The sequence below is a fragment of the Dasypus novemcinctus genome, chromosome 13 (genome assembly GCF_030445035.2).
Source record: "Dasypus novemcinctus isolate mDasNov1 chromosome 13, mDasNov1.1.hap2, whole genome shotgun sequence".
NCBI classification, from domain to species: Eukaryota; Metazoa; Chordata; class Mammalia; order Cingulata; family Dasypodidae; genus Dasypus; species Dasypus novemcinctus.
The window spans coordinates 97,058,823-97,084,773 of NC_080685.1; positions in this window are offsets into that span (position 1 = coordinate 97,058,823).

Below are 25,951 nucleotides of genomic sequence, written 5' to 3' on the forward strand. Positions count from 1 at the left end.
CACCTTGATTTCTGTTTTGCTCTGTGTGCCCTATCCCTTACTTTAGGATTGCTTTGAACATCGATGACAACTACTCCTTTGAACCTTTCAATGCAACAACCTAAATTATTATTCTACTTTTGATAGAGTTGAGGTTAAGTCCTCAGAATTAAAAAAAAAAATCTTGGATTTCTTTTAAGGCAAGATTTATTTATTTTATTTAAGAAACAAGATGCATCTAAGGACTTGAGTTTAGAAAGGGTGATGGAGGAATGCTGCCATCTAACCCAATACTTGTTGTTGTTGTTGTTATTGAAACCCAATACTTTTTAACAGTTGTCAAATATCCTAGAATAGTTCTTTTACCCACCCTTTCTTTTTTTTCTATTCTCTCTTTCCCTGGTTCACTGTCTTGAGAATTGGAACGATAAAAAAGTTTAGCATATTGTTAAGACAACCATGGAAAGAAAGGGAAAATTCTTGCATAGTACATCCTGCTTCCTTTCCCTCCTTTTTAATCCCAGGTGTGATTAAAAAGAAGATGCTCTATTAGCATCTTTTTAACCCATAAGAGCATTGACACTGCATTTCCCAATCAATCTGCTCTTCCTTTACTTAGAAGGAAAGACTACTCTCAGCAAGGACCAAATACTATTCCTATCAAAAAAAAAAAAAAAAAATTTAACTAGCCTTATCCTTTTATGTCCAAGACCGATTTAATCGTGATAGCCTATGTTCAGAGTAGAACAAAATAAAAAAACCAAATCCACAAACAAACTACACACATTTCCTGAAATTATGTATAAAGTTTAGCTGCATTCCAAATAAAGTTAAAGAATTTTTAAAAGCACTTAACCAGTTCAAATTGAAAGGAAACATGTAGCTTTTCCTTAAAACTCCTGAGTAAATTTGGGTCACAAAAAATATTCTGCAAAACAATCTTGAAGTGAAGTGGTATTTATTTGGTTATGTTTCTGTCTTGGCAGAAGAAAGGCAGTGTTTTCACCCTGAGTTTTGAGAGAACTGGAGGATTTGTAAATGCACTTTAAAAAAAAAACAAACACCACCACTGTCTTTGATGTAATGGTGATGGCATGCTGTGAAGGGAAGAAAAACGGGTGAAAGAACTGAAGGAAAGAAAGGGTCACATTGGAACTCCTTAGGGCTAGCCACAGTCTGGTGGCATTTCCTCACACAGTGCTGCAGAACTGGATTCTAGTCTGAGTTAGGTGACTTTTATTTTCAGTTGTAATTCTAATCACATTTTTATTTTTCTGCACTTTCCTCTTCGTGTTCCTAGTCACTGACACAGGGGATGAGTTGGTCCAATTTGTGGCTAAAATTGGGATGCCTTGTATGTGATAGAATTTGTGTTTACATTTCACAGACTGGAGTAAAAGACTCCATGCAAGACTGGACAAGTGGGTTGTTGAAGATGCAATTTTTCAGTCCTTGAAATCGGCAAGCGGACAAGAAGCATGCATTCTTATCCTTTGAGTTCAGGTATATTTATTTATCCCGACACATTTTACCATGTGAAATGAGAGGGGGGATACCACCTTATCTTGGATCTCTGTAAATTGCAAGCTTCTTTGGCTTTAATACTGAAACATTTTGAAAACTGGTTCGGATTGTGATGCCTCTGTGGATTTGGATTTTGCTGTCCAAGTTGAGAGAAAGTTGACAGGCTTGTGGGAAGGACCTACAGCCTCCAGGACGCTCCTCCGCCTTCTCTCGCTGAGCTCCCTTCTTGTAGACCCAAGGGTTCGAAATGTTTTCCATCTATCCCAACCCTCCAAATTCTAAACATTTTTTTTAACCCAGTCTCCTTAGCCAGACTGTGTAGAATAGGCTTCTTAATTTACCTCCTCTTCTGGTGTATACAGCAGGCTGAAAGTCTGGCTATTAAGTGCAAAGTATTAAAAGAGTAAAACAATTTTAAAATCATAAACTCAGGAAATTATTCCATACCTGTTTTAGGGAGGAAAATTGAGCCAATAACTGGGTGTTTGAAGGCAAACTTGCATTTTTACATTGGGGATGGGTGCACCTAAGATTATTGGATACAGGTTTGCCAATTGTTAGGAAACCTTCTGTGTGGAAATTAGACAAGTCTAGAATTTCTCAAGCTGTTTAGTTTTACTCACATACTAAATTGGTCTTCCAAACAAGCAGGTAGGTTATCTTTAGGACCAAGTCTATGTCTACACAATCAATCTAAGTAGAAGCAAAGGCAATTGTTTGTTGTTTATGGTGATGATTTGGGGACAATGCAAAGTGCTAATCTGAATTGTTCAGGACAAACAAAGGACCATAGAAAATTACATAATCTAATTGTTTTCGTTTTGTGGGAAATCATCTGTATGGGAAAGGGAATATATTATAACTGGTTGTTTTGGGAACCTACAAAGCAGGAGGTGTCTGGATGTCGATCTGGAAAGACTGCAACAAAATTAGTGCTTCCTCAAGGTAAAACTGCGAGTTTCTAACACTGAACTCAGAAGCCGTGGGAAGGTAAATCCCTTCTCCCGAGGGCTAAGGGCTGCAGTGCTCCCTGAGAACTGCTGGTTGCACAGCAGCATTCCCAAACCCTGTGTTCCCCAGATGCATGAACCCCAAGCCTGTGTTCCCTGAACCTCCACAACCCACAGTTCAGAGACCTATGTACCGGGAGTCCACATTCTTCCAGGCCTCTGTTTCCGGAGCCCAGCACTCCCAGAAATCCAGCACTGCCCTAGCCCTCTGGTCCTGGACTAACTCTGAGAGTGGGAGGGTTTAGGTGGGAGGTGGACAGGGACCCAAGGAGTGCAGGTCCACTTTTCTGGTCCCTCACCCACCCTTTATTGAGTTTGGAGGAGCATATCAGCTGACTTGGGGGGAGTTTAGGAATAGAGGAGAGGCAAATCTGCTGAGAGAGCCCGATTTACCTAAACACCCTGAATAGGAAACTTGGTCTGGGAGAAGGTGGAGTCAGAAAATTAACTAGCCCCTCTTAATACACCTAAGGGAGAGCGATAGTAGGACATGCTTTGCAGGGTTCCAATAGCATATTTAGATTTCCTGGCAAGGGGTGGGTGCTCTCTCTCAAGAAATTAAGAGATGTTATTTTCTGAGGTGAGTTGGTTCAATAGGGACCCATTTGAATCTCCTACGGGAACCCTCACACAGCCTTCATACTGCCCTGGGAAAGAGGGAAGTGAGGAAGGGAAAAAGGGGGAAGGTCAGACTCCTAAGCAGTTTATTCAGTTGCAAAGAGGATTCCTTGCCTGAGGCCTTCTCTGGTCTTTTCTGTTGGTTTGTTTTCTTGTTTTTCCTTCCTCTTTAACCCCCCATGACCTTTTTTTCTTTTTAAAGATTTATTTATTTATTTCCCTCCCCTCCCTCCACCCTGGTTGTCTGTTCTGTGTCTACTTGCTGCGTCTTCTTTGTCCGCTTCTGTTGTTGTCAGCAGCAAGGGAATCTGTGTTTCTTTTTGTTGCATCATCTTGTTGTGTCAGCTCTCTGTGTGCGGCACCATTCCTGGGCAGGCTGCACTTTCTTTAGTGCTGGGCAGCTCTCCTTATGGAGTGCACTCCTTGCGCGTGGGGCTTCCCTACGCGGGGGACACCCCTGCATGGCAGGGCACTCCTTGCGCTCATCAGCACTGCGCATGGGCCAGCTGCACACGGGTCAAGGAGGCCCAGGGTTTGAACCACAGACCTCCCATGTGGTAGATGGATGCCCTAACCACTGGGCCAAGTCCGCCGCCGCCCATGTCCATTTTCTATTTTTATTTTTTTCCTTTCTCTTTTTCTTGCTTGTTTTTCCCCTCCCCCCTTTCTTTTTCCCTTTTTTTCTTCTTCTTTTTTCCTTTTTTATATTAGGTGCTACAGGCAACATTTCTTCTTTGCTGTGGTTCCTCATCCTCAATTTCCTCTTTTCTGTGTGTTCTGATTTTGGCTACCAATGCTATCCCCTTTCCTTTACATCTTTCTATCCTCCATCATTTATTGTGTCTCTTACATTCCACCTCTCTTTGTTTAGCCCTCAATATTTCTGACTTTTTATCTCTAATACCTCTATTATGTTTTCTATCTTTTATTCACTCTTTATATAATTATCCTTTCTTTTCTCTTTCCCTCTCTCCTGACCACACTGGCCTTTTAACTCATACTATATTTCTCCTCATATTCAATTTACTATCTCATTATAGGTACTCCACTTTTTTACTGTTATAACTCTACACAGCTTACATGAGTTCAATATCCATCCTCCTAGATCTCACATGGTTCTTCTGCTAACATTCACTATCAATACTGCTATTATATTTTTCTTTTCTTACCCCTTTTGCTTTCTCTGGCCCTAAGTTTTCCTTCAAGGGAACTTAGCCAACAACAAGAAAATAGAATAAGTAGAACAAAGTGACAAAGAGAAGACTTAACATGCACACAAAAACAACTACTAATGAAAGCCAAGATAAAGAAGCTAATCAACTGAATAAACCCAGCAAGATAAAATGATGACCAGACAGCTACAAAAAAATACAGACCATAACAATAATCAGGAAAACATGGTCCAGTCCAATGAATGAACTAAAAACCAGGAACAGGAGTGGAACAACAAACAACTAATTAAAGCTCTCAAAACATGTATCATGGACCAATTTAATGAAGTGAAGGAAGTGATTAAGCATATTAAAAAAACACTTGGAGAACATACAGAAGAAACTGTAATCATACACAAAAAGATAACAGGTATGATGGGGATCAACAGCACAATCCAAGAAATCAAAAATACACTCTCAGCAAATAACAGCAGATTTGAAGAGAGAGAGGAAAGAATTAGTGATGTGGAAGACAGTACATCTGAAATCAAACAGTAGAATTGATTAACAAAAAGATAGGAAAAAAAAAATCCAGCAGGGACTTAGGGACCTGAATGACAATGAAAAATGTGCAAACATATGCATTATAGGCATCCCAGAAGGAGAAGAAAAGGGAAAGGAGACAGAAGGGGTGTTGGAGGAAATAATGGCTGGAAATTTCCCAAACCTATTGAGGGAGATGCATGTATATGTCCAGGAAGCACAATGCACCCCAAAGAGCACAAATCCCAACAGGTATACCCCAAGATATATATTTGTCAAGTTATCCAATATGCAAGATAAAGAGAAAATACTAAAAGCTGCAAGAGAAAAGAGAACCATCACATGCAAGGGAGGATCCATAAGATTAAATGCTGATTTCTCATCTGGAACCATGGAGGCAAGAAGGAAGTGGTATGACATAGTCAAAGTACTAAAAAAAAAGAATTTCCAACCAAGAATACTCTATCCAGCAAAGGCAGCATTCAAAAATGATGGAGAGTTCAAAATATTCACAGATAAACAGAAACTAAGAGAGTATGCCAACAAGAAACCTGCCCTGAAAGAAATACTAAAGGGAGTTCTGCAGGAGGAAAGAAAAAAAAACAGGAGAGACAGAGTTGGAGAGTGTAAGAAGAAGTAAAATGACAAAAAGAGGTGAAAAATCGAGTGACATATAACAAACTCAAACCCAAAGAAAATATGACTAATATAATATTTCCTTGAAAATAATGACACTGAATGTCAATGGATTAAACTCACCTCTTAAGAGATACATATTGGCAGCAATGCTCAGAGATGTATTCACCAAATGCAATGAATGTGTCATGATGATGGAGGAGAATGTTGCTATATGGGGAGTAGTGGGGTGAGGGAGGGGGCATGGGGACCTCATATTTTTTTAATGTAATATTTTTTAAAAATGAATTAAAAAATAAATAAAGAGATACATATTGGAAGATTGGATAGGGAAATATGACCCATCTATATGCTGTCTACAAGAAATACATCTTAGACCCAGGGATTCAAGTAGATTGAAAGTGAATGACTAGAAAACAATCTTACAGGCAAACAATAACCAAAAAATGGCAGGAGTAGCTATATTAATATCAGACAAAATAGACTTTAAATGCAAAACTATTGTGAGAGACAAAGATGGACACTACATATTACTGAAAGGGATAATCTTTCAAGAAGAAAGAACAATCATAAACATTTATGCCCCCAATAAGGGAGCCTCCAAATATGTGAGGCAAACACTGGGGAAACTAAGGGAGGAATAGATGCCTCTGCAGTTATAGTGGGGGACTTTAACACAGCACTATCACCATTGGACAGAACATCTCAAAAGAGAATCAATAAAGAAACAAAGACTTTGAACAATATATTAGAGGATCTGGACCTAATAGACATATACAGAACATTACACCCAAATATAGCAGGATATACATTCTTCTCAAGAGCACATGGATCATTCTCCAAGATAGACCATGTGCTAGGCCACAAAGAAAGTCTCAATGAATTCAGAAAGATTGAAATCATACGAAATAATTTCTCTGACCACAGTGGAATGAAGCTGGAAATCTGCAAGGACCAGAGACCCAGATTTGGCACCAAGATATGGAAGTTAAACAACGCACTCTTAGAAAATCTGTGGGTCAAGAAGGAAATCTCAACAGAAATCAATAACTACCTTGAAACTAATGAAAATGATAACACAATATATCAAAACTTACGGGATTCAGCAAAAGCTGTATCGAGAGGGAAATTCATAGCCATAAATTATATGTCAAAAAAGAATAAAGAGCTAAAATTGAAGAACTAACTGCACAATTGGAGGAATTAGTGAAAAACAACAAACTAACCCCAAAGAAAGAAGAAAGAAGGAAATAAAGATCGGAGCAGAACTAAATGAAATAGAAAATAAGAAAGCGCTCAAAAAAATAAGCAAAACAAAGAGCTGGTTCTTTGAGATCAATAAACTTGACAAACCCTTAGCTAGACTAACAAAGAAAAAATGAGAGAAGATACAAATACACAAAATAAGAAATGAGAAAGGGGATATCACCACTACCCCACTGAAATAAAAACTATCATAAGAGGATACTTTGAAAAACTATATTCCAACAAGAAAGACAATTTAGCAGAAATGGACAAAATTCCTAGAAACACATAAGCAGCCTACATTGATAAAAGAAGAAATCAATGATCTCAACAAACCAATCACAACTAAAGAGATAGAATCAGTCATTAAAAAACTTCCTGGGTCAGATGGATTCACAGGTGAATTCAACCAAACATTCCAGAAAGAACTAACACTAATCTTGCTTAAACTCTTTCAAAAAATCAAAATAGAAAGAACATTGCCTAACTCATTTTATGATGGCAACATTACCATAATACCAAGGCCAAAGAAAGACACCACAAGAAAGGAAAATTACAGACCAATCTATCTAATGAACCTAAATGTGAAAATCCTCAACAAAATACTAGTTAATTGTATTCAACAACACATTAAATGAATTATACACCATGACCAAGTGGGTTTCATTTCTGATATGCAAGGATAGTTCAACATAAGAAAATCAATTAACGTAATACACCACATAAACAGATTGAAGGAAAAAAATCACATGATCATATGTAAAGATGCAGAAAATGCATTTGACAAAATACAGCACCCTTTCTTGATAAAAGCACTGCAAAACAGGAATAGAAGGAAACTTTCTGAACATGATGAAGAGTATATATGAAAAACCCACAGCTGATATCATTTACAATGCTGAAATTATAAAGTCTTTCCCTCTAAGATCAGGAAAAAGACAAGGATGCCCAATACACCCCTTCCTTTAACATTGTGTTAGAAATACTTGCTTGAGAACTGAGGCAAGAACCAGATTTAAAAGGGATTCAAATAGGAAAGGAAGAAGTCAAAATTTCACTATTTGCAGATGACATGATCCTATTCATAATAAGTCTTGAGAAGTCTACAACAAAGCTTCTAGAATTTACATATGAGTTCAGTAAAGTCACAGGGTATAAGATAAATGCACAAAAATCAGTAGCATTTCTGTACACCAATGATGAGCAATCTGAGGAAGAAATCAAGAAACAAATACCATTTACAATAGTAAGTTAAAAAATCAAATATCAAGGAATAAATTTAACTAAAGATGTAAAAGACTTATACACAGAAAACAACACAACACTGCTCAAGGAAATCAAAGAAGATCTAAATAAATGGAAGAATATTCCCTGCTAATTCATAGGAAGACTAAATATTATTAAGATGTCTATTCTACCAAAACTGGTCTACAGATTCAATGCAATCCCAATAAAAATCAACACAACATTTTTTAAATGAACTAGAAAAACTAACTGTGAAATTTATTTGGAAAGGAAAGAGGCCCCAATTGCTGAAGACATATTTAAAAAGAAAAATAAAATTGGAAGAATCACTCTACCTGACTTCAAAACACACTACAAAGCTACAGTAGTGAAAATGGCATGGTATTGGCACAAGGATAGACACACTGATCAATGGAACCGAATTGAGAGTTCTGATATAGATCCTCATATATACACTCATTGGATATTCAACAAGGCCACCAAGCCCACTCAACTGGGAGACAATGGCCTCTTCAACAAACAGTGCCTGGAGAACTGGACATCCATATGCAAAAGAATGAAAAGGGATTACCATCTCACACCTTATACAAAAATCAACCCAAGATGGATCAAAGACCTAAATGTAAGAGCCAAGGCCATAAAGACCTTGGAAAACATTGTAGGGAAGCATCTACTGGACCTCGTAATAGAAAATGGCTTCATGAACTTCATACCCACAGCACAAGCAGCAAAAGAACAAATAGATACATGGGACTTGCTCAAAATTAAAACCTTTTCCACCTCAAAGGAGTTTGTCAAGAAAGTGAAAAGAGAGCCTACGCAATGGGAGAAAATATTTGTTAACCATATATCTGATAGGAGACTTATATCTTGCATATATAAAGAATTCCTATATCGTGAAAATAAAAAGACAAATAACCCATTTTAAAAATAGGAAAAAGATTTGAACAGATGCTTCTCCAAAGAAGAAATACAAATGGCTAAAAAGCACATGAAAAAATGCTGAAAATCACTAGCTATTAGGGAAATGCAAATCAAAACTACAATGAGATACCATCTTACTCCCATAAGACTGGCAGCTATCAAAAAAAAACAGAAGACTGCAAGTGCTGGAGAGGATGTGGAGGAATGGGAACACTCATCCACTGCTGGTGGGAATGCAGAAGGATTCAGCCTTCAGCAGAAGGATGACAGTTTGGTAGTTTCTCAAAAAGTTAGCTATAGATTTACCACGTGATCCAGCAATTCTACTGCTGGCATATACCCAGAAGACTGAAAATAAGGACACAAACCATTATATGCACATCAATGTTCATAGCGGCATTATTCACTATTGCCAAAGGTTGGAATCAACCCAAATGCCCATCAACAGATGAATGAATAAATAAAATGTGGTATATACATACAATGGACTACTACTCAGCTATAACAAGGAGTATAGTACAAACACATGGGATAACGTGGATGAATCTTGAGGACCTTATGTTGAGTGAAGCAAGCCAGGCATTGAAGGACAAATACTTAATGACCCCTCTGATATGAAACAAGCAAACCAAGCTGTCTCAGAGAGCTAGAGACTGGAAGATAAGCTTAAAGGAATTTGGGGGGGAGTGGAAGGTTGTGAGCTGATGCCTACATGGGATGAAGTCTATGATAAGCTGGAGGTAAGTATTTGTATAGGGAAGGGATAAGATGGGGGCATAGGGGAGCTAGGGTTGGGAGGATAGGTCATATGGCCCAAGGAATTGGGAAGTATGGGGGGAACAGTTGAATATGGGAGACATCGGGTATACAGTTGAAACTATAATGATGAGAAGACTCTTTAGAAAATATAATAAGGAAGGATTACATGTTTAAGGTGCTTAAGGGGGGGGCATCTGGTACAGGGGCAGGCTTTTAGGGAGTGTGTAAATGCTCATTTTGTCATGGTGTGATATATTATTTGGTAGAGACCCATACAATGAGTGTGAAGGTGTACCTTCATCCTGGGAAGACCTGATGTTCTCAAACAGAGGAAATTGTGTCTCTTGAGTGAATCAGGGGCTCCCAATCGGTTAGGGCAGTATAGTACATCAAGCCCTCAGCATTGTTGCAAGTATCTGTAAATCTGGTCCCTCAAGTAGTGAAGATTAATTGTCACTGTGGGCCCTGAGGGGAGGGGGAGAGAGGTATAGAATAGATGGAAGCAGGGCAACTGGGGGGCAATGGAAATGCTCCACAAGATCATATAATGATGGATATAGGACATGTTAACTTACACCAAAAGTGTATAAAAGTCTATAAGCTCAAATGTAAACCATAATGTAAAACATACAGAAACTAAAAGAATTTTAATGTGTACAGTCTAAAATATAAACCATAATGTAAACCAAAATGGAACCATGTTTGATAGCTATGTTTCAAAATCTGTACATCAGCTGCAGCAAATACAACATGAACATGTAAAAAGATCATTGCTGGGGAAAGGGGCAAAGGGTTTGATGTTGGATATATGGGAGTCCCCTACATTGTATGTGTGAATTATTGTGGTCTAAGACTTTTTTGAAGACAAAACTAAAAATTGGAAGAAAAAAAAAGAAAGAAATGATGTAGACATTGAGGAAGAAATGAAAGAATGTGCCTTTCCACTGTACATACAGGGTAACACCTATTACAGTGATGAAAGGCAAAATGTTAAAAACAAAGCTTTATAATATTTTTCATTTTTTAATACCCTAATTTATTTTTACTTTATTTTAGTATTTCTAAATTAGTATGTATTCTATTTCTAAACTTTAAATCCATCACTATATATCAATTTCCTATTAATTGAACTTGGCAATATATTAGGCTTCATTGTTGAAGATGTTCTGGACCACAGAGAGGTTCAACTATGGCAGGGGAAGAATACTGGTGTGGGGAGTTATTGATGGGGGGCACATGGGTGGGAGTTCTCCAGGGCATGTATATAGGGTACATAAGAATGTTCTGATATATGTTGGGTATTTTCATAGTAGTTACAGTTACAAATATCAACTGAGCGAGTGCTGAGTTCCTACCCAGGGGAGCTCTGTCACATTCCCCAATGGAAGAGCAATAATCCAAGTGCAACAGAAAAGACCAACAAGGTAGGATGGTCCAGCAATGAACTCTTTTTTTTTTTTTTTTTTTTTTTTTTAATATTCATTTATTATTATTATTTTTAATTACAATAAAAAGAAATATATGAGGTCCCATTCAACCCCACCGCCCCCGCCCCCCACTCCCCCCACAGCAACACTCTCTCCCATCATCGTGATACATCCATTGCACCTGGTAAGTTCATCTCTGAGCATCACTGCACCCCATAGTCAATGGTCCACATCATAGCCCAGACTCTCTCACGTTCCATCCAGTGGGCCCTGGGGGGATCTACAGTGTCCCGTAATTGTCCGTGAAGCACTATCCAGGACAACTCCACGTCCCGAAAACGCCTCCACATCTCATCTCTTCCTCCCGTTCCCCACACCCAGCAGCCCCCATGGCTACCGTTCCCACACCCATTCCACATTTTCTCTGTGGACATTGGATTGGTTGTGTCCATTGCACACCTATGTCAAGTGAGGGCTTAGATTGCACATGGGTACTGGATGCACTCTTCCTGCTTCTAGTTGTAGACACTCTAGGCTCCATGTTGTGGTGGTTGACCTTCTTCAACTCCATGTTAGCTGAGTGGAGTAAGTCCAATAAGTCAAAGTGTAGGAGCTGAAGTCTGTTGAGGCTCTGGGCCTGGGTGTCATATTATCAGTCCAGAGATTCAAATCCCCTACATATATCTTAAACCCAGCACCAACTACAATTCCAATAAAGTAGCATGCAAGTCTTGTGAAAAGAGATCCCCTCTGAGTCCATTTCCATCACGCAGAAACACCAGCTCCAAATAAGGGCCTTCTGTCATGGCAGTGAACCCCTTCTGCCATGACCATAGAACCCGTGGGTCTCTTTATCCCTCAAAAGAACCAATACCTGGGGTTGTATCTACCTTATCTGTCTCTTAGACTCTGTTCAGTTGTACATAGGGGTATTCCTTCTGACAACCTCCAGACTCTTTTTTAGAGACTCACAGCCTTATAATCTCATTTCTCCTTTCCATTTCCCCCTTACATTAGGTCAAACCGCTTCCCGAAGTCATGTTATTATATGTAGACAGGTATATTCTGCTGTTCCGCATTGAATCTTTAATTCAAGGTCATTTTCTAGTTGCTTCTTCAGCTGGTATGTGGTAGTGATCCCTCGGTGCCAGGGAGGCTCATCCCCGGGTGTCGTGTCCCACGCTGGGGGGAATGCATCACATCTACACGCTGAGTTTGGCTGTGAGAGTGGCCACATTTGAGTAACATGAAGGCTGTCAGGAGGAAACCCCCAGGCACAATGCTACTCTAGGCCTTGTTCTTATTGCAGGTGCATAGGCTCAAAAGTGTAGCCATTAGTATCAAGAGCCCACTGTTGGGCCCTCCTTCCTTCCTGGTTCTTGCCATTGCACCTGGAGGATTGCCGCTGCTCTCCCAGGGCCCACAACAGTGACCCCCCGGCCAGGAGCCCAGTACCCCCCTAGCTGTTGTTATTAATTGTTTCCACTATGAGTATATATAGACATTACCATATACCCTGGGCATATGCCCTGTATAACTCCCTGTCAACCATATATATCCTGTCAATAACATCCCATATCAGTATTCCTCCGCTGCCATTGTTGAACCACTCTGTGATCCAAAACTTCCCGTAAAGTGAATCCCAACATAATGTCAGCTTCAGAAGAGTCTTAGATCACCAAAATTCATATATACAATATACAGTATTTCCCCAGATCCACCATAAAACCTTTTCCCTTCCACAGCAATAATCTTTTAACTTATTCATATCATATTTCCTGAAACTGATGTACAGATTCCGAAACTATAGTTTTCAAACAAGGTAACATTTGTGCTTACTATGTGGTCCATACTTTAGGTTGTACAGTTTTCTAAATTTTTTAGTTATCCTATGTTTTGTCTTATGGTTTTCATTATTAGTCTGTCGTCCCCTATATGTTTTTGGTGTAATATTAGCTGTTTTATATTCATCCTCGTGTACTCTCACATAACTCCTCTTTTGCCCCCTTATTTACCTTTGTTCCATCCATTGCACGTCCATTTTCCCCTCCCCTTAGGGCCCACAACGCCTGCCAATCTAATGCCCTGGGAGCCGTCCTTTCTCACGAGAGATACAGTTCTCTCTATTCGACGGCATTAGTCTTCCCCAGGATATGGGTCCACCCCACCCAATGGTAGAACCCACCTTGGCAAAATGAGCCTTCAGCTATTCCCTCCGGAGTCCGTCCCGCATCAGACCATACCCCCTGAGCATCCTAACCAGGTAAGCCTCCTACTTATACTTTGATACGTTTTACTCAACATTTAGTTCTCAACGAACTTCTGGCACTCTCCCATGTTTGTATGTTGCCCCTCCCTCCCACCTATTTCTTGGACCATATTACCCCTCTTCCCATCCCCAGCCCCCCTCAAACCCAGAAAACCCCACCCGAAGGTAACCCCTTGCCCCCATTTTGTCCCTTCTTTGTGCTCATACTTACCCCCAGCTCATCACAGATTCCACCCCTACAGACATTAACTCACAGCCTTCCTCCACCCCCCGATTTCTAGTAAGCCACTTTTCCAGACTCTAGCTCTCTGAGGCAGTTAACTTATTTCATATCATTGAGGTCATATAGTATTTGTCCTTCAATGCCTGGGTTGCTTCACTCAACATAAGATTCTCAAGGTTCATCCATGTTATCACGTGCGATTGTAGTGTATTGGTTCTTACAGCTGAGTAGTATTCCATTGTGTGTATATACCACATTTTATTGATCCACTCATCTGTTGATGGACTTTTGGATTGATTCCAACTTTTGGCGATGGTGAACAATGCTGCTATGAACATTGGTGTACATATATTACATATATCGGTTTGTGTCCTTGTTTTCAGATCTGATGGGTATATACCCAGCAGTGGTATTGCTGGGTCATATGGCAAATCTATGGATAATTTTTTGAGAAACTGCCAAACTGTCCTCCAGAATGGTTGGATCCTTCTGCATTCCCACCAGCAATGGATGAGTGTTCCCCTTTCTTCACATCCTCTCCAGCATTTGTATTCTACTGTTTTTTTCATGGCTGCCAATCTTATGGGAGTAAGATGGTATCTCATTGTAGTTTTGATTTGCATTTCCCTGATAGCTAGGGATTTGGAGCATTTTTTCATGTGCTTTTTAGCCATTTGTATTTCTTCTTTGGAGAAGTGTCTGTTTAAATCTTTTTCCCATTTTTTAAATGGGTTGTTTATCTTTTTGTTTTCGAGATCTATGAGTTCTTTATATATGCAAGTTATAAGTCTCTTATCAGATATATGGTTGCCAAATATTTTCTCCCATTGTGTGGGTTCCCTTTTTACTTTCTTGACAAACTCCTTTGAGGTGCAGAAGGCTTTAATTTTGAGGTAGTCCCATTTATCTATTTGTTCTTTTGCTGCTCGTGCTTTTGGTGTGATATTCATGAAGCCATTTCCTATTACAAGGTCCTGTAGATGTTTCCCTACACTGCTTTCTAAGGTCTTTATGGTCTTGGCTCTTATATTTAGGTCTTTGATCCATCTTGAGTTGATCTTTGTATAAGGTGTGAGATGGTAATCCTCTTTCATTCTTCTACATATAGCTATCCAGTTCTCCAGGCACCATTTGTTGAATAGGCCATTCTCTCCCAGTTGTGAGGGTTTGGTGGCTTTATCGAATATTATATGGCTATATACATGAGGTTCTATATCTGAACTTTCAATTCGATTCCATTGGTCTGTGTGTCTCTCCTTATGCCAGTACCATGCTGTTTTCACTACTGTAGCTTTGTAGTATGTTTTGAAGTCAGGAAGTGTGATTCCTCCTATTTCGTTTTTCTTTTTCAATATGTCTTTGGCTATTCGGGGCCTCTTTTTATTCCAAATAAATTTCATAGTTAGTTTTTCTAGTTCCTTAAAGAAGGCTGTGTTGATTTTTATTGGGATTGCATTGAATGTGTAGATCAGTTTTGGTAGGATAGACATCTTAATAATATTCAGTCTTCCTATCCATGAACAGGGAATATTCTTCCATTTATTTAGGTCTTCTTTGATTTCCTTGAACAATCTTGTATAGTTCTCGATGTATAAGTTTTTTACCTCTTTAGTTAAATTTATTCCTAAGTATTTGATTTTTTTATTTACTATTGTGAATGGTATTTGTTTCTTGATTTCCTCCTGATCTTGCTCATTATTGGTGTATAGAAATGCTACTGATTTTTGCACATTGATCTTATAACCTGCGACTTTGCTAAACTCATTTATGAGTTCTAGGAGCTTTGTTGTAGATCTCTCAGGGTTTTCTATATATAGGATCATGTCATCTGCAAATAATGAAATTTTGACTTCTTCCCTTCCAATTTGAATGCCTTTTATATCTGGTTCTTGTCTCAGTGCTCGAGCCAGTACTTCCAAGACAATGTTAAATAGGAGCGGAGACAATGGGCATCCTTGTCTTGTTCCTGATCTTAGAGGGAAGGATTTCAGGATTTCGCCATTGTAAACAATGTTGGCTTTAGGTTTTTCATATATACTCTTTATCATGTTCAAAAAGTTTCCTTGTATTCCGATCTTTTGGAGTGTTTTTATCAGGAAGGGGTGCTGTATTTTGTCAAATGCCTTTTCTGCATCTATAGATATAATCATGTGGTTTTTTTCTCTCAATCTGTTTATATGGTGTATTACATTGATTGATTTTCTTATGTTGAACCATCCTTGCATACCTGGAATAAATCCCACTTGGTCATGGTGTATAATTCGTTTAATGTGTTGTTGAATACGATTAGCAAGTATTTTGTTAAGTATTTTTGCGTCTAGGTTCATTAGAGAAATTGGTCTGTAATTTTCCTTTCTTGTGGTGTCTTTGTTTGGCTTTGGTACTAGTGTAATGTTGGCATCATAGAAGGAATTAGGCAGTGTTCCTTCTGTTTCGATTTTTTGGAATAGTTTCAAGAGGATTGGTGTTAGTTCTTTCCGGAATGTTTTGTAGAATTCACCTGTGAAACCGTCTGGCCCTGGGCTCTTCTTAGTTGGGAGATTTTTAATGACTGATTCTATCTCTTTGCTTGTGATTGGTTTGTTAAGATCATCAATTTCTTCTTTTGTCAGTATGGGCTGCTTATGTATTTCTAGGAATTTGTCCATTTCCTCTAAATTGTCATTTTTGTTGGAATATAGTTTTTCAAAGTATCCTCTTATGATAGTCTTTATTTCTGTGGGGTCAGTGGTGATATCACCTTTCTCATTTCTTATTTTGTGTATTTGCATCTTTTCTCTTTTTTTCTTTGTTAGTCTCGCTAAAGGTTTGTCAATTTTGTTGATCTTCTCAAAAAACCAGCTCTTGGTCTTGTTTATTTTTTCAAGTGCTTTCTTATTTTCTATTTCATTTAGTTCTGCTCTTATCTTTGTTATTTCCTTCCTTCTTCTTCCTGTTGGGTTACTTTGTTGATGTTTTTCTAATTCCTTCAAATGTGCAGTTAATTCTTCAATTTCTGCTCTTTCTTCTTTTTTGATATATGAATTTATGGCTATAAATTTCCCTCTCAGTACCGCTTTTGCTGCATCCCATAAATTTTGGTATGTTGTGTTATCATTATCATTTGTTTCAAGGTAGTCATTGATTTCTTTTGAGATTTCCTCTTTGACCCACTGTTTTTCTAAGAGTGTGCTGTTTAATTTCCAAATTGTCGTGTGAAGTCTGGGTCTCTGTCCCTTGCAAATTTCCAGCTTGACTCCACTGTGGTCAGAGATATTGTTTTGTATGATTTCGATCTTTCTGAATTCATTAAGCCTTTCTTTGTGGCCTAGCATATGGTCAATCTTGGAGAATGTTCCATGTGCGTTTGAGAAAAATGTATATCCTGCTGTGTTTGGGTGTAATGATCTATATATGTCTATTAGATCCATCTCTTCTAATATACTGTTCAAATGTTTTGTTTCTTTAGTGATTCTCTTTTGAGATGTTCTGTCCAGAGTTGATAGTGGTGTATTAAAATCCCCCACTATAATTGTAGATTCATCTATTCTTTCACTTAGTTTTTCCAGCGTTTGCCTCACATATTTAGAGGCGCCCTTGTTAGGAGCATAAATATTTATGATTGTTCGATATTCTTGACAAATTGTCCCTTTCACTAAAATATAGTATCCTTCTTTGTCTCTCACAATTGTTTCGCATTTAAAGTCTATTTTGTCTGATATTAATATAGCTACTCCTGCCTTTTTTTGGTTGTTGTTTGCTTGTATGATTGTTTTCCAGCCATTCACTTTCAACCTCCATGAGTCTCTGGGTCTAAGATGTGTCTCTTGTAGGCAGCATATAGATGGGTCGTATTTCCTTATCCAGTGTCCCAGTCTGAATCTTTTGATAGGTGAGTTTAATCCGTTGACATTCAGTGTTATTACGTTTAGAGAGTTATTTATGGTAGCCATATTTTGGTTGGATTTGTGTTTGTTATATTTTGTTTGTATTATTTTATTTTCCCCTTCTATTTTTGTCTTTCTTGTTGCTTTTACACTCTCCTCCATCTCTGACTGTCCTGTTTTTTCCTTTCTTCCTGCAGAATTCCCTTAAGAATTTCTTGAAGGGGAGGTTTCTTGTTGATATACTCTTTCAGTTTCTGTTTATCTGTGAATATTTTGAACTCTCCATCATTTTTGAATGCTAGTTTAGCTGGATAGAGTATTCTTGGTTGGAAATTTTTTTCCTTTAGTACCTTGACTATATCATACCACTGCCTTCTTGCCTCCATCGTTTCAGATGAGAAATCAGCACTTAATCTTATGGAATTTCCCTTGTATGTGATGGTTTTCTTTTCTCTTGCTGCTTTTAGAATTTTTTCTTTGTCTTGAGCATTGGATAATTTGACAAGTATATGTCTTGGGGTGGGCCTGTTGGGGTTTATGACCATTGGAGTGCGCTGTGCTTCTTGGATATGTACATCTGTCTCTTTCAGTAGATTTGGGAAGTTTTCATTCATTATTTCCTGCAACAGTCCTTCTGACCCCTTTCCCTTCTCTTCTCCTTCTGGAATGCCTATAATACGTATGTTTGAGCGTTTTGCGTTATCATTCAGGTCCCTAAGTCCTATCTGGATTTTTTCTACCTTTTTATTGACCACTTCTACTATCTGTTTGATTTCCAATGCACTGTCTTCCACATCACTAATTCTCTGCTCTGCCTCTTCTAGTCTGCTGATATTTGCTGCAAGTGTATTTTTGATTTCTTGAATTGTGGTGTTCATTTCCATCATATCTGTTATTTTTTTGCGCATGTCTGCAATTTCCCCTCCAAGTGTTGTCTTCACGCTGTTAACCTCTTTCATTACTTCATCAAATTTGTCGGTGATAAATGTTCTGAGATCTTTCATTGCTTGTGCGAAGTCCTGCCCCCCTTCCTGATTTTCAGTTTGTTGATTGGATTCAGCCATGTTTTCCTGATTACTGGTTTGGTTTGTAGATTTTTGTTGCTGTCTTGTCAACATTTTTTCTTGACGGGTTTAATCAGTTCCTTAGCTTCTTTGTCTAGTCTTGGAGATTAATTAGCTGTTGTTTTTGCGTAAGTGTTATATCTTCTCTTTGTCACTTTGTTCTTCTTATTCCAATTTCTTATTGCTAGTTAAGCTCACTTTAAAGGAAAGTATTAGTGCTGGGGAAAGTCAATTGTGTAAGGAAGGAAAAAGTGTGAAGTAGTATTGGTGATATATGTTTACAAAGCAATAATATGAGTTCTGGGAGGATGGAGGTTAGATCATGTAAATTGTGTAGAGTTATAGTAGTAGGAAAGTACCTATAATGAGGTAGACGACTGAATATGGGAGGAATGTGGTACGTACTAAGAAGCTATTGTTTTCGTGAGATAGGGAAAGAGAAAAGAAAGGTAATAGTTTCAGGGACGAATACCAGATGGAAAACTAAACAAAGGTATTAGAAATTAAGAGTTAGACACTTTATGGATCAAAGAAAGGGAGATGGAATATAGGAGAGATAGCAGATGGTGGAGGATATCAAGTTGTAGGGGAAAGGGGATAGTGTAGATAGGCTAAATCTATTCACAGAGAAATGAGGCAGTGGAGGGTGAGGAAACCCAGCAAATGTGAGGTATTTCCTGTAGGACCTATTGTATTGTTAAGGTAAAATAGTATAAGAAGAATATTGGGGACAAGAAAGAGAGGATTGAAAAAAAAAAAAAAAGAACAACAACAACAACAAAAAAAACCAAAGAACAGAAACCCCGCCGCCAGGCTCGGCTGGGCTCAGCTGGGCTCCGGTCCCCCGCCCGCCGCCCGCCGCGGCTCGGCTGGGCTCGGCTGGGCTCGGCTTTCCCGCCTGCCGCCCGGCGCGGCGCAGCGCAGCGCGGCTCGGCTCTCCCGCTCGCCGCCCGGCGCGGCGCGGCTGGGCTCGGCTGAGCTCAGGTGGGCTCTGCCCCTCCGCCCGCCGCGGCTCAGCCGGGCTCGGCCGGACTCGGCTACCCTGGCCGCCGCCCGCCGGGGCTCCGCGCGGTGCTAGCTGCCTCGGCTCCACCTACCCAAGGAGGGAATCCTCCACACGTAGCTGGGATCTCCGTGTATATTTCACAGATGGATCCTCTCTGTTACCTTCCCTCCAAATCGATGTCCAGACACCTCCGGACCAGGAAAAATCCCGAAACAGCCGGTCCCAAAGAGTCTCCGACGCCTCCCAGCCGATTCCCCCCAGGAGCTAGTAACCGGGAAGTTCACTCAGCCGCCATCTTGCCTCCCCCTCCTGAAAAGTCCCAATTTATATCTTATAGACCAGTCCTTTCCATTACCTTCCCACCAAATCGATGTCCAGACACTTCCTGCCCTGAAAAAATCCTGAAAAAGCCTGGTCCCAGAGAACCTCCAGCGGTGCCCAGCTGCCTCTTCCCAGGAGAGACGGCAAGGCAAGCTCACTCAGCCACCATCTTGCCGGAAGTCTCCAATGAACTCTTGATATTGAGGACTATGCCTATGAGCCTGTGTGCCTGAAATCTGCACTAGGCCTAGAGCTGCAGGGTGCCTAAGAGTTACCTCCTGAGAGCCTCATGTTGCTCAAATATAGCCACTCTCTAAGCCAAACTCAGCATGTAAATGCATTACCTTCCCCCCAGCATGGGACATGACTCCCGGGGATGAGCCTCCCTGGGGCCAAGGGATTACTACCAACCACAATCTGGTGATGCACCTAGAAAAAGATTTTGAATAAAAGGGGAAAATGGTGAAGACAAATGAGTTTATATGATTAAGAGACTTCAAAATGAGTCAGGAGGTCATCAGAGGGGTCATGCTTAGGCATGCCTCAGCAGGATCTCAGAGACAGCCAAAGTACACACAATCCTAGGTAGTGGTGCTCCTGAGGTCTACAGAGACACCCAGATCCTAAGGTCATAACAGATGTCTCTGGAGTTCAGTGCCTTGCCAGCAGGCCTTACTTTGCAATTTGTTCTCCTGAGCATAATGGCTTTGACCTCAGACGTGACCTCTCTACACATGCCTCTTCTGTCACTTTTACTGAACCTGTGGTTGGTGCTGGGGTTGGTGTATGCTCAGGAGACTTGAATCTCTGGACTGTCCATGTGCCAGCTGGGTCCTGAGCCTCAGCAGAGTTGCAACATCTACTCTCCAGTTTGTTGGATTTACCCAGGTCAGCTAACAGGGAAGTGAGAACAGTCAACCAACACACCAGGGAACCAAGAGAGTCTACAACTGCAAGCAGGAGAATCCCATCCACCAGCCATGTGGGATCTAAGCACTCTCTCCATTTAGAGGTGGAGTAGACATCACCATCACAGGGTCCTCAGGATGGAGGAATAAAATATGGATTAGAGTGGACTTAATGGTATTCTACTATAGAATTATTGTGACTCTAGCAATGGAAGAAACTGTATTATTGATATGGAGATAGTGGCCACAGGAGTTGCTGAGGGCAGGGAGAAGGAAGAAGAGGTGCAAAGTGGGGGCATTTTCAGGACTTGGAGTTGTTCTCAATGATATTGCAGTGATGGATACAGGACATTATATATCCTGCCATAACCCACTGAATGGACTGGAAAAGAGTATAAATTATTATAATCCATGCTGTGTAGCAGGGCTCCAAAATGTAATCATCAAATGTAATGAATGTGCCACACTGATGAAGAGGTTATTGATGTGGGAGAAGTGGGGGGGTGGGGTGGGGACTGGAGTATATGGGAACTCTTGTATTTTTTAATGTAACATTTTGTGTGATCTATGTATCTTTTTTAAAAAAGATAGTAAAAGATTTTTTAAAATGCTCAACACCACTAACACTTAGGAAAATGCAAATCAAAGCTATGAGATATCACTTCACACCCTTTAGAATGGCCTCTATTAAAAAGACAGAACAAAACTTTTAAATGGGTAAAGTAAATTTTGTTGGTTGCTAATTGTAATTTAATAAGCTTATTTAAAGATAAAGTAACTTATGACTAACTATAAGGAGTTTATAAAAGCATCTTCTAAACTGCAGCATTTAAATGGCTAATTCCAGGAAGCCATTACTAATTAGAAACCTAAATTGAGTGATAGCAAAAAGTAGCTTCATAACAGAGAAACTTATCAGAGGCCACCTCAATCTGCAGGTTAAAGTGGTAAGGGAAGATAATCTTGATTCCATTGGGAATCTCAGATTTTCATAAAACAGTGGAGAAAGTAGTTTTTCTTTTACTGCTGAAGTAAAATATTTGGTTATTAATGACATGTTATATATTGCATTGTAAGTGTTTACAAAGCATATAAAAATTAGAGGAGATGGACTTCAGTGTTGTCAAACACTTTTGCATGTTCAAACCAGGTCAAAATTTCCTGCATGGTGCCTCTCCATTTGAGTTGTTGGCTAGGCCGGTCACTAGGAGCCCTAAAACAATAAAAGTATCTACCACATCTGGACACACTCCTGAAGTGAATGGAGAGTAAATGGCAGTGTCAGACTCCTCTAACAGCCAGCAATGGCTTGATATGGCCAGATTTACAATGGACATTGCTTTCACACTGACTGTTCCATAGTGCCAAAGGGTGCTATGCACAAGGCTGTGAAATACTGGTGCCTACCTTCCTAGCTGCTCTCTAGGACCAACAGTGCTGCAGCATACTGGCTGTGTGAAGGACATACCAGGTGGGGCAATAAATCAGAGTAGCATAAGAAGAATTTACAATACAGTTGGCATTGTAGTCTGTCCCGTGGAGGGACAGGGTGCGTGGTGCTGCAAACCTGGAACTTAGATCTATTAACTGTAGCTCAAAGAGGAATTTGTGCATTGATTATTGTTGAGTACTGTACCTATATACCCAGGTGAATATGATAATATCTCTTCTGTTGTAGATCATATACAGAGGGATATTGAGTATGCTGGAAGTTTTGGTAGACTTGGTTCATTTTCTAGGAGGTTGATGAACGTGCCTATGGGATAAAGCAATGGCTTTCTTGAGTTCTGTCTTTGTTTTGCTTGCCATATGCTTGTCTTGTTGTTGCCTATATTGTCTTTGTGAGTTTATGTCTAGGACAGAGACTCTCTTCATACCTACCTGCCCTAAGCATAACCACCACTGTGGGAACTGGGGTTGGCAGTTTATACTGAACCCAGAAGCACTAAAGAACTCAAGGGGGAAGGCTGTTTCCCATCAACTTGGGAGGATGCAGCCTCTGAACTTACCTGGCCACTCTCATTCTCATGGTCCAGTATGTCATGGCTGGCCCCCTTTTTGGGTCTGCTTACCACCATCTTCTTTATCCTTTTAAGTAGAAACATGTATCTTAAATTCTAACTAAGTTTATTTCTTCCCGAATCAACACCTTCCAGAACAAGGTATTAGTCATGCAGGGATTTCATCCCTTCCAACCACAGTGCTAAACTTATCTTCCCTCCACCTTAATAGAATAGCCAGAGGATTTTACACTCAGTCAGGCAGGACTTAGTCCCCCTAACTAGCAGGAAGGAGTTACGAAAGAATGACCATCGCCTTTCAGCTCCCCATTAAGAATACGTTGTAAACTCTCTGAGGGTGAGTTGAGGCAAGTTAGTATAGTGAAAGAAGGAAGGTAGCTGGCGGCTGGCAGAGAGCGTGGCCATGAAACCCTGCCTGGAAACCTCCTGAGGGAAAGAGCAAAGAACAAAAGCCAGAAAGATCCTGCCACTAAAGAACAAAGCCAGAAAGATCCAGCAAGATTTGGAACTCTTCTGGGGCCAAGGGGAAATCCCAGATAACCCCAAACAACCCTCCTCATTGAGCCACTGAGAACTAAAACAGGTAGGGATCATAAGGCAACCAATCTGAACAGCAAACAGCTGGGGCTTCTCCCCAACATTTTGAAGGGGGAAGAGTAAAAGTTTTAAAAAGACCTAACCGAGGGCCTCACACATGCATCTCACCCTGCAGCATGCCCACAATCTCTGTCTCATATTGTGAACTGTTCTTGTTTTCTTATTTCTTAATAAACTCCTATTCTCTTGCCCACCCTGAAAAAAGAAAGGAAGGAAAAAAAAGAGTACTACAAGTGTTGGAGAGAATGTGGAGAGATAAGAACACTTATTTACTATTGGAGCAAATGTAGAATGGGACGGCCGCTGTGGAGGACTGTTTGGCAGTTCCTAAAGAAGCTGAATATAGACTTGCCACATGACCCGGCAATACCACTACTGGGTATATACCCAGATAAACTAAGAGCAGTGACACGAACAGACATCTGCACACTGATGTTCATAGTGGCATTATTCACAATTGCCGAAAGATGGAAACGACCCAGGTGTCCATCACCCAATGAGCGGATAAACAAACTCTGGTGTATACACGATGGAAGTTGTGAAGCGTATGACAACACGGGTGAACCTGGAGGACATTATGTGGAGTGAAGCAAGCCAGACACAAAAGGCCAAATACAGTATGGTTGTGCTATTAGGAACAAAATTATAATTGTTTTAATCTCATGGAGTTAATAACTTGAATATGGGTCACCAGAAAATAAAATGTGGTTTGAGAATGGAAAGCGGAGGATTATCTTGTGCAGAATTTGTAAAAAGAATGAGTGTTAATCTTTGGAAATGAATAGAAAAGGTGAAAGGACAACATAGTGTTTAACTAGCAGTGCTATAATATTTTCCTCACCTGGAATCCAGAAGTGAAGGGTTCATAAGATTTCTGGCCATATTTTACAACTTTTATGTATGCCATAAACCAAAGGCACTTTTTCTGGAAGAAATAAGGTGGTCCCTGTGCAACAGTCAGTCCAGTTCAAAAGAGAGAAACTACACGATTTTTTCAACAGAGAGAATTTAACATAAATAATTGTTATACTTATTTGTAGAAAACTGAAAAGGCAACATACAGTAAGAGCAAGAACTTCCAGTGCCACCCTTAGGGATGGGGGAACAAAAGAAAGCTATTGGGATTAACAGAATGTAGAGGCTTGGTTGAGGAGCCTCATGGAGCTGGGACTTAGTTCTTTGAGGAAGATTGCTGGTAATCTGGTTTTAGTATCTCTGAGTTGGTGCCGTAAGACTGGCACTGGTAATATGGGGGAAAAAAGAAAAAGGCTAAAGAACTTGCAGCAGTAACCAAATGGTGCTGTAGCAATCTCCTGTCACTGTCAAGGTGAAAAATCATTGTTGTAATGACACTGACAGTAAACAAGACGGAGCAATTCCCTTTTCCCTCCAGCCTTCTAGTCTCCCTCCAACACCTCCTATTGGCAATGCCTAACAAGGAACAGCAGGCAAAAAAAAAAAAAAAGTTGTGGTTCACATGGTCCGGCAACACAAAACAGGGAATACAGTGATGGGCTTAACAGAGACTAATTAATAACTACCACAATACGAAAGGGCAAATCAAAACTATAGAACTAATGACAGTGAAAATATTAGAAGCCAAGAGAGAACTGATCAACTCATTGAACAGGAAAGATGGACAGGATGAAGTTAGCTGATATTGTCCATTGAATAGCATTTCTTTCCCCCCAGTTCTTTACTATTTGGGAATTAGTAGCAGAAGGTGCTAAGAATGACAGCTAAATACTTCTAGTTCTTCCTTACTGATTCATCTAAAAGTCTTTATTTTTTAGCACCATCCTGAGTATGCCATAATGCTTCACTCCCTTCACCAATTTCAGCAACAGTATTGTCTGGACTTTCTCCTCATAAACTGTCACCCTATTTATCTTGTACTTAGACTTCCAGGCACCTCAACTCTGGAACAGCTGTGAGCCTGATAAAAACCTAAAGTAAATGCAGAAAGAACCTTAAGCTAATTTGAAATAGATGTCATAAAGGTCATGCACTTTATCTCTATGCAGACACAGGAATATTTAAATTAATATTACACTTAATATGTGCTTATCTGGTTTCCCTCAGCAACTGTGCAGGAGTGGCTGAACAGAGCTGAAGAGAAAAAAAGTTACGTCATTCTGGAAGCTTCAAGAAGTTACCGTGGAAAAGAGATGCCAACAAGAAAGAAGACAACATTATCACCCCCAAAACAGAAGAGCAGCGTGCAATAGGGAAGTACCCAGCCCTACAAACCACACAGTTTCAGAGACAGTAGTGAAGGAGCAGAGAGCACAACTGGGAACAAAGGCAGTGCAGCAGCCTGACAGCTCTCAGGGAAAAGAGGGGTTAAGTGTGACCTGCCTCAACTCCCTGAGGCATGTCACTTTTATCACAGACTAGAAAAACCATATGCCTGTTTACCACTGAACGCTCAGTGCTTGACACGAGGCAGACATTTGATAAATGAATCATGGATAACCAACCTGATACCAAATTGCAAAAACAGTGTTAAAAATTATGACCAATATGTTCGAGTGGCAAATGCAGAGCTGTGTCAATTTTATTTTGAAAAGCCACTCTTGATAAACTGCTATCTGGAAACTATAAAAGACAGAGCT